Source organism: Hyperolius riggenbachi, chromosome 9 (assembly GCF_040937935.1).
Source record: "Hyperolius riggenbachi isolate aHypRig1 chromosome 9, aHypRig1.pri, whole genome shotgun sequence".
Lineage (NCBI taxonomy): Eukaryota > Metazoa > Chordata > Amphibia > Anura > Hyperoliidae > Hyperolius > Hyperolius riggenbachi.
In genome coordinates this window covers 248,567,301-248,578,077 of record NC_090654.1, presented here as the reverse complement: position 1 = coordinate 248,578,077, position 10,777 = coordinate 248,567,301, and positions in this window count along the sequence as shown.

Genomic DNA, 10,777 nt, shown 5'->3' with positions numbered 1-10,777 from the left:
AGTGCCTGGGACCCCCGCGGCCCCCCGGTTAAAAAAGGGGGCAATGGGAAGCCTCCTCGTGGCGCCCCTGGATAGTGCTGTATAGCATGAACTAATTCCCGCAGGGCGATTGTTTTGCGGTTTTTGGTTTTGACCCTGCATATTTAGGCATGCGAAAGCAAATGCTTATTTGCATGAGCAATGTCTCGTGATTAGCCAATAGGCCAAATTTGCAAAGCCAGATTTGTCAGGTTCACTTGGTTGATGCACACATGTTCTTTCTCTGATTGTAGTTAGTCTTATATGATAAATACAGGGAGTCCCGACTTATGAATGCCCGCCGAACTGCTGCAATGTCTGGGAATCCCTTGTCCCCATGCTTCCTCCTCCGCTCCCCCTTGTGTCCACTCCGCTCTCTGTGTAGTAGTTACAAGCAGCGGCAGCATGATTCACCTAATCTATGGCTCCAACAGCAATCACAGACCTCTCCTATCCTGCACTGCTCCCTTATCACCAGCTTCTGCTGATCATAACATCAGCAGAAGCCCGCTCTAGGGGAGCAGTGCAGAAGAGAGATCTGTGATCGCCCCCTGGATCAGGTGAGCCATGTTGCCGCTACCTTTAACTAATACATGGGAAGCAGAGGAGCAGTGTCGGGAGCTGGGAAAGCTGAGGAAACCCACCTGCTGGCCAAGTAGCAGACACCCTGTGTTATCACTCCCAATAGAAACCTACAGCAAGTCTATACTGTGAGCAGCAACACGTTTACTGCTGCTTGGCCAGAAAGTGGATTTCCTCAGCTTTACCACCTACCAGTGAGACACTGCAGAGGAGACATAAGGAGGAGCAGAGCAGACACAGGAAGGAGTGGAGGGCACACAATAATTGGGTAGAATATATATAAGACTCTCCTGGACCATGGACGCACCAGGTTTAGTATATATTTTTTTCCCTCTAAAGCAATATGTGTCTTATAGTCCGAAGCATCTTATATACTGAAAAATACAGTAATTGAAGTATAAAGCATGAGTTTTAAAAAGTCAGATTGTTTCAGCTGTTCATTTTATGCTGTAGACTAAAGATGAAATTTGATGATAATGCCACTTTAAATTTTACTACTTTTTTGCGATAGCGATCCTTTAAATACATTTAGAATTCTCCTCACTCTTTTCTACTCGTTGGTTTAGAAGTCTGTACAAAGTGGGAAGTAAAACTTATTACTGTACTGTACATACTCAAATATAACCAGATTCAAGTATTATCCAAACTTCCATTTTCATATCAGAAGGCAGGTAAAATGGTTGACTTGAATGTGAACAAAGGGGTTCTTTATTGTTCCCATCTTTCCTTCTTGTATGCTAGTTTCACACTTGTGCTCCAGACTGTCCTAATGCCAATATGGGATAGCTTATTTTAGTGCCAAACCCAACAGGTCATTTCATTGACCTACAAAACTAAAGTTTGACTGGATTTGCTGCATTGCTTGTTTCAGGTGTGATTTAGACACTACTGCTGCATGAAAGTTCAGAAAGACATTAGCCAATTGATATTGTTTGAAAGGAAATAAATACGACAAGACACAGAACATTTAGATCATGCGTTTCTCCTGGCGGACTCAATGCACCAGAGCTGCAGCCACTAGGTCGCACTCAGCATGTGGTAGTGTTAAGGAGTCTTGCCCAAGGCCTCCCTCACTGAATTGCTGCTGGCTTACTGAACAAGAGCTGAGATTTGAACACCGGTCTACTGTGACAGAGGCAGGGCCCTTAAAGGGATACTGTAGGGGGGTCCTGGGAAAATGAGTTGAACTTACCCGGGGCTTCTAATGGTCCCCCGCAGACATCCTGTGTTGGTGCAGCCACTCACCGATGCTCCGGCCCCGCCTCCAGTTCACTTCTGGAATATCTGACTTTAAAGTCAGAAAACCACTGCGCCTGCGTTGCCATGTCCTCACTCCCGCTGATGACACCAGGAGTGTACTGCGCAGACACAGACCATACTGGGCCTGCGCTGTGCGCTCTTGGTGACATCAGCGGGATCGAGGGCACGGCAACACAGGCGCAGTGGTTTTCAGACTTTAAAGTCTGAAATTCCAGAAGTGAACCGGAGGCGGGGCTGGAGCATGTGTGAGTGGCTGCACCAACACAGGATGTCTGCGGGGGACCGTTAGAAGCCCCGGGTAAGTTCAACTCATTTTCCCCTGACCCCCCTACAGTATCCCTTTAACAAGTATACTATACAGTCTCTATATCCCTCTTACTTCAGGTGTACTTCAAAGTTGTACTCATCTTGCTTCATTGCCCAACTCTTGTTTTGCGCTACATCAGTGTTTCTCAAACCTGTCCTCGGGACTCCCCAACGGTGCAGGTTTTGCAGGCAGCCTCACATAGGCACAGGTGGGGTAATTAGCGTCTCAGCTAGGTGGATTCCATGTAGCTGAGAGACTAATTAACCCACCTGTGCATAGGTAAGACTGCTTGCAAACCCTGCACCATTGGGGAGTCACAAGGACAGGTTTGAGAAACACTGCGCTACATCATAGCCTGATCTTTGAAAAAGTGAGTGCGTCGGTGCTTAGTCCAGTTACATTTCTCCTCTACCCATATAGTCCTTAGTGCATTCCCAGAAATGGGGGATTAAAGTGAATGGGAACCGCATTTTAAAAAATATGAAAAAACCACTTACCATATTTTTCGGAATATAAGACGCTCTGGAATATAAGACGCACCTAGGTTTAGAGGGAAAAAATCTGGGGGAAAAAAATGAATACAGTATATACTAAACCTGGTGCGTCCATATTCCAGGAGCGTATTGTACAGTACATGTTCTCCCCATTGTCCTCTTGTGTCCACTATGTGTCCCTTTCTGTCCCCCTGTGTGTGGCATCCCTTCCTGCCACCTTGTGTGATCCTCTTGCCCCATGTGTCCCCTCATGTCCTGTGCGTCTCCTCCAGGCCCCTTGTGTCCACGTGTGTGTGTGTGTGTGTGTGTGTGTGTGTGTGTGTGTGTGTGTGTGTGTGTGTGTGTGTGTGTGTGTGTGTGTGTGTGTGTGTGTGTGTGTGTGTGTGTGTGTGTGTGTGTGTGTGTGTGTGTGTGTGTGTGTGTGTGTGTGTGTGTGTGTGTGTGTGTGTGTGTGTGTGTGTGTGTGTGTGTGTGTGTGTGTGTGTGTGTGTGTGTGTGTGTGTGTCTTCTCCTGCCCCCCTTGTGTGTGTTTCTGTGTCCCCTTCACCCCCCTTTTGTGGTCCTCCAGTCCCTGTGTCCCTTTCACCCCCCCTGTGTGGTCCTCCAGTCCCTGTGTCCCCCTCCTGTCCGTGCCCCCTCCTGTGCATGTCCATGTGTGTGCCCCCCCAGTCCCCATCCTGTCCTCTATTCCCCCCCCCCCCCATGTCGACGCTCTCCCCCGGTAACAATAACTGCAGAGCAACTCACCTTTCTATGGATTCCAGCGCTGTGTGGTCTGCTGTGTGGTCCTCCGCCTCCAGCATGTCAGCTACACCTGTAAATGAAAAGTTAGCGCAGAAACACTCACCTACACGGCGGCAGCACGATCTGCAGACATCTCGTCCCCGGAGGCTTCCCCCTGCTAATGACTCATTGAGTCATGGGGAATGACTCATTGAATCATTGAAGCTGCTCATTGACTCATTGAAGCTGCGTGGCTCCCCCTAGTGACGGCTCCTGTTAATGATTCAATGAGTCATTCCCCATTACTCAATGAGTCATTAGCAGGAGCCGTCACTAGGGGAAGCCTCCCAGGACGAGATGTCTGCAGATTGTGCTGCCACCGCCACTGCCGTGTAGGTGAGTGTCTCTGCGCTAACTTTTCATTTACAGGTGTAGCTGACATGCTGGACGCAGAGGACCACACCAGACCACACAGCGCTGGAATCCATAGAAAGGTGAGTTGCTCTGCAGTATATTGTTACCGGGGGAGCGGACCCGGCAGACCACACAGGGGGACAAGGCAGGAAGTCCCCGACAATGCGGCGGTTGGCAGTTCTGAAGTCGGGGATTCCCTGCCTTTGGAATATAAGATGCAGGCACTTTTTCTTCCTATTTTAGGGGGAGAAAAAGTGCGTCTTATATTCCGAAAAATACGGTACCTAAGGAGAGGGAAGGCTCTGGGTCGTATAGAGCCTTCCGTCTCCTCTCTCGGTGCCCTCTATCCTGTGCTGGCTCCCCAGTTTCAATCCCCCACCGAAAGGGTATTTGGAAGTCATCAGGAGCCGTGTCCTCCCGAAGATGTGCTGCTCCATACTGCACAGGCCTGATCGTGCAAGAGAGCGTGCTTGCGCAGGGGCCGTACAGGGACACCCTTCTTCAGGAGCACTCTTCGGCCAGGTAAAGCAGTATTTGACTAAATTAGTCAAATACTGCTACCGGGCGAGCCAGCACTGGAACAAGGGGACCAGGAGAGGAGCTGGAAGGCTCTATAGGACCCAGAGCCTTCCCTCTCCTTGGGTAAGTATCTGTCTCATTTTTTTTTAAATGCAGTTCCCATTCACTTTAAAGAGTAACTGTCAGGCTGCAGAAGCTAATTTAAACCTCTAGTCTCCTGTGTTAAACAGTTTAGAAGGAAGCCAAAAAGACATTACTGAAGATAAAGATCGCTCTTACCTTTGATGTATGCTTATCAGCAATGCTTAGACCTAAGCAAGCCGCAAGCCGCATAACATACTGCAAAGCATTCTGGGGCCCTCCCCTCGGCTGCTAAGGAGAAGACGGGATCAAGTTTCAGCAGCTTCTAAAACTCAGTCCAGCCACAGCACAGATAAATCTCGGGGCAGCGTACACTGCAGGAGTCAGCTATTGTTCCTAGCCACATGGCTCATTAATATTCACTGCAAACTAGTGTTATTCAGTATGAGCTGTTCTGTGATCAGAAGCAGGCAGGACATGACGACACATTTGGCTTCACAAACATGGAACCTGCCATGAGCTGTCAGGAGCATCATTCTCTGCATATACTATATACAAATTCTGTGAAATCCAAACGTGGACAGTGAAATGCATATGTAATGTAAGTACAGCCAATCTTTAGCTACTGCTATATGTGTTTATTTTCTCTGAGACCCTATACCTAACAGCTCCTCTTTAAGCAAACATAACTAATAACAACAGAAAGGTGGGCAGAGAACTGCATCCCTGCTTAGGTATAGATGAGCGGAGTAATGCTCTGTATCCAAGGAACTGCAATAACATGCAGGTTTGCAGGGAAGATAAGATTATAGGCGAGTTCACAGTACGAGCATTGCGGCGTGTTATGAAGTCGCACATTAACTCACCGCCTGTACAATCATACTGTATATGCATTTTCACATCTCTGTTGCAATATGGTTGTTCATACAGTGTGATATCATACCTTCTGATGAAGCCCTTATTGAGGTAAAACAGTAGAGGGCAATATCACTTCTCTATGTATTGAGGAGTAGAATCCTATAGGATTGTTTTGCCTTTAAAAGGATACCCCAACTGAAATGTGACATAATGAGATAGACATGTGTATGTACAGTGCCTAGCACACAGATAACTATGCTGTGTTCCTTTTTTTCTTTCTCTGCCTGAAAGTTAAATATCAGGTATGTAAGTGGCTGACTCAGACAGGAAGTGACTACAGTGTGACCCTCACTGATAAGAAATTCCAACTATAAAACACTTTCCTAGCAGAAAATGGCTTCTGAGAGCAAGAAAGAGGTAAACAAGAGGGAATTTCTTATCAGTGAGGGTCACACTGTAGTCACTTCCTGTCTGAGTCAGCCACTTACATACCTGATATTTAACTCTTTCAGGCAGAGAAAGAAAGGAACACAGCATAGTTATCTGTGTGCTAGGCACTGTACATACACGTCTATCTCATTATGTCACATTTCAGTTGTGGTATCCTTTAACATGGTTCAAAGTGAATACGTGTACTTGCACAATGCAATAACAAGTTAGCAGTAGGGATGGCAAGACTATCTTGCATAGCTCAGTACAGATTTGCCTGACCTAGTCTTTGTGCTTTTTCTTTCAAAACCATCCCGTTTTCTCACTAGGTGTGTGTGAAAACCAGGAAAAAAAATATTTAGATTAAACCTGGTGCATCCATATTCCGGGAGCATCTTGTAGAGGTTCGCCTCCAGTTGGTGTCCTCCTGTGTCCCCTTCTGTCCTCAGTGTGCCCCTGTGTGTGTGTGTGTGGTGGCTCCTCGTTTGGTCCACACCCCCTTGTAATAAGTAGTGTAGAGCAGGACTTTTCAACCTGTGGTACTTCGCTGTTGGCCAAGTGGTACACACCAGGTTTGCCTGCCACTTGCCCGCCTGCAGCTTGTCCTGGCCCCACAAAGTTCGGCTCACTCCTCGCTGCGCTGCCCTGTCATACTTCAGACCTCAGATCAGCGGAGAAGAGACCAGACATCACTGCCCACTTCCTGTATTTGACGTATACACGCCATCACTGTGCATAGTCCCTGGCTGTCTCTTCACCGCAGCCGGGTTACCGCTGATCTGAGGTCTGAACTATTCCACAAGGCAGAAGAGGTCTGCAATCCCCACAGGTGCCATGGATTAGTGTGTGTCATTGTTTCTGGCAGCGTCTCCTGTGCAGCTCTCCTTGCTAGATGCCCAGGTTTCGCTTTCTTCTCTTGAGGGGAGCCACTTCCTGTTTCCCTTGCTATTCCATACTCAGCCACTAGATGTCAGCAGCAAGTGCAAAAGCTGCAAGGAACACAAGAAGATGGCTGCCAAGACACTGAAGCCTGGATCTGTAGCAAATAGAGAGCTGCAAGGGAGAAGGGAACATGGTCAACCAGGAGAGGTAGCTATATGTACACTTCACAACACAGTGCAGTATATACACTTTGCTTTACATACACAGCACCATCACATACATACACTGTTATACATACACAGACTCATCACATACATGCACTCTGCTCCACATACAGGGGGTAGATGGGAGGAAAGAGCTCTGCCCCACATACAGGGGTTAGACTAGGGAGAGTCTGCTTATCCACGGGTCACGCATTAGGTTTTTGAGGTGTCAAAGTTGGTGGGTCGGCATATACATGGGACATCTTATACACAAGTATAAACGGTACGTTTCGGGATAATTTATATGGAAGTAAACATTACATAGCAATTTAATAATAACATGCACATTGAAATGTGCAGAGTGTGCAATGTGTTATGCATGCATTATACTCTGTACAGCACCACAGAATGTGTTGATGCTTTACAAACCAATAATAAACATGTGCATAACAAAACATGTAGGTCATGATGCACAAAGAGCTGGAAAGTTTGACAGGCGCAGGCAGTGCAAGGCAATTTTAATGCTACTAATGCCAGGAGAGCAGCACATATAACCCTGTTAGTGCAACGCATGTTACCAGGGTAGTGTGCTCATTGCTATGGAAACACTTACCAGGTAGCATACTATGTGTTAACATAACACAAAAATTGCCTCCTCAGGTAAGTGACAACAGTACACTGTACTGCCAGACAGTGGCAGTAATGTCCAGCAGGTACACCAAATACAGTACAGTGACAGTGAATGTCCAGCAGGTACACCAAGCCTGCACACAACCGTATATAATAAACACTGCACTTCAAGGGCTTCTTCAACAAGCTTGTATTAGGAGAATGCAGGGCAACATCCACAACGTTTTGACACACATGAGGAAGGCCGAAACATGTTGTGGATGTAACCCTGCAAGGCCGAAACATGTTGTGGATGTAACCCTACATGCTCCTAATACAAGCTTATGTGCATTGTGCCAATAGCACAACTGCTACCCTGCTGTTAGTACCAGTAAATTTGCTTCGCACTACCTGTGCACGGCCAATTTACAGGCACTTTGTGCATCAGGCTCATAGTGTAAACTTATACTAGCGAAGGAAAAACAAAACATAGTAATTAAAAGGAAAAAAAAAAAGTGACCTTGAACATAACTATTCAACAACCATACTATACAAATTCTTATATTTATTATGAAACTATATTATGCTTAAATATACAAAACTACTTTTGGGAGGGAAAAAAAAATAAAATCATTCACTCAAAAAAGATGGACGGACAATATCACAAGAAATATTTATACAAATGAAACTATATTACAGAGATATGTTTTAAAGACAAGTGCATACGAGTGGAATTCTACACACAGAAGTTTTCTCAAAAGTAATGCAAAAAAAAAAAAAAAGTAAAAAAAAAAAAATAGGAGGTACCACTGCTGAGTTTTTGTTGTGTCATATAAAATATGGAAGACATTAAAAAGGCACCTTGGTAACAGCTCCCAGCCATATACAAATGGTAACCACTGAAGGTGGGGCAGACTGTTTTTCTTCCAAATCAGAATACTAAATAAATAGGCAGAATGGTTATATTGGTTTAATACATTTAAGGCTTACAGCAACATGGTTGTCTGCAGATTTTGTAAAAAGCCATGAAGAATGAGGAAGAGGAATGCGGTGTAAAGATAATTCAGTCAAATGCTGAGAATTTTGTTTTGCATGCAAATGATATGCAGTTTGGACTTCCTGAGGATTTTGATTGGCTCAGTTCTAAACTGCATACAATTTGTATGCAAGATGAAAATATTACTACTTCATGACCCTCTCTAATGCAGAGGAGAGAGTGGCCACCACGAGGAACTATTGCTTGCTATACAAGAAAATGTTCTATCTGAAAACAAAACTTCACATATTTTGACTCTACAACGAGCTGATTTCTTTATTTTTACTTTAAACAGATCTCCAGGTGTTTTATGGTTATCTTATTCACACACCCACTGAACACCCCAGCAATCTTCCTGATAATATATAAAACAGCTATTGCTGCTTTACAAAAACAAATGCCTACAGGAAGTGGATGGTTGGCAGTCTCTTACTCAAGCTCCTCCCCTTCCTGCTCTGGAGGGTCTGTGCAGCACAAGCTTTGTGGGCGGGTGCTGGACCCAGCCTATTGCTCTACCTTCTGCTGCATATCTCTATGGTCTCAGCCACCACAGCCTGAAATGTGATGTGGAGGAGTTCAGGCTGAAGTGGTGAGCCCAGTACATTACTGTAATCTCAAACCATTTGAGAATGATGTCCCAATAAAGCTAAATCTTACACACAATGAATTAAAGCTTTTGACTGATATTTAACATGAAAAAGTAGGAAAATGTTTACACAGCTACTTAGACATTATTTGTACATTGTCATTTTAGAACACTTGGTTTGATAGTGTTCCTTTAAAGGATTTGCAAGTTCTTTCTTTATATTATCAGTGTTATTGCTGAGGTATTTTGGACCTGGAGAGCACGGACATTTGGGAGGCGGGGTGGAAAAGGGGGTGGGGAATACATAAACACACCACAAGTCAGGCTTTAAGACACACCTGCAGACAACCGGTTGTTAAAGCCCTAGTTCAAGCGCAGGTTTGTTAGTTTTTTAATAGAACATTATTTTAAATTATGCATTAAAAGATTTTTGTAACAAGCCCAAGGTTTTTGCTAGAAGAAAGAAAATACTGACTGCACCAATTTATAGATCTTCAGTAACTTCTAGATTGCCTGCTCACTCAGATGTGAACATAACTGGTTTAGCTGTGAATTGAAGCAGCAGGTATTTTCCTTTCACAAAGGGCTCAATTCACTAAGACTTGTTTGGTAAACATTTCATGTGAGGTAAATTACCTCATGAGGTAAAATTTTTTACATTTTTTAATATTTTTATACATACGGTAATAGTTTAGTAACTTATCAAAAAACCTGATGACAATTCACAATGAATTTTACCTCCTGCGGTATTTCATTTGGTATTTTAACCACTTGCCGACCGCACACTCATAACGTGCGTCGGCAAAGTGGCAGCTGCAGGACCAGCGACGCAGTACTGCGTCGCCAGCTGCAGCCTAATTAATCAGGAAGCAGCCGCTCGTACGAGCGGCTGCTTCCTGTCACATCACGGCGGGGGGCTCCGTGAATAGCCTGCGGGCCGCCGATGGCGGCTCGCAGGCTAGATGTAAACACAAGCGGAAATAATCCGCTTTGTTTACATTTGTACGGCGCTGCTACGCAGCAGCGCCGTAAGGCAGATCGGCGATCCCCGGCCAATCAGCGGCCGGGGATCGCCGCCATGTGACAGGAGACAGCCTGTCACTGGCTGCACAGGACGGATAGCGTCCTGTGCAGCCGGATCTCCAGGAGGGGGCCAGGTAGGAGAGGGAGGGGGAGGATTTCGCCGCGGAGGGGGGCTTTGAGGTGCCCCCCCCGCCACCCACAGCAGGCAGGAGAGATCAGACCCCCCCCCAGCACATCATCCCCATAGGGGGGAAAAAAGGGGGGCAATCTGATCTCCCTGCCTGCACCCTGATCTGTGCTGGGGGCTGCAGAGCCCACCCAGCACAGATCACTCAAACCAGCGCTGGTCCTTAAGGGGGGGTAAAGGGTGGGTCCTCAAGTGGTTAAAGAATCGCGTGGTATTTAGTTGGGTATTTGAAGGATTATTGCAGTGCATGGAAAATGAAAGCCAGGTGTGATACAGATAACGTTTTTATTTCACTGACAAGTGAAGTGCAAGCTGAATAAAATTAACATAATATTTGTATCAGCTCAAACTGTTAGCATCTTAATAACCATTTTTAATTACTACACGATAATGATTTATGTTGGAAGGGGGGTTGAAAATAAAAAACGGACACATACCTGGGGCGTGGGACATTACAGTTGCAGGGGGCCGATAGAAGCCCCAGGTAAGTGTCCGTTTTTTATTTTCAGCCCCCCCACAGAACCCTTTTAAAGGATACCTTAGCCCTTAATTCTGTAATTTATGCC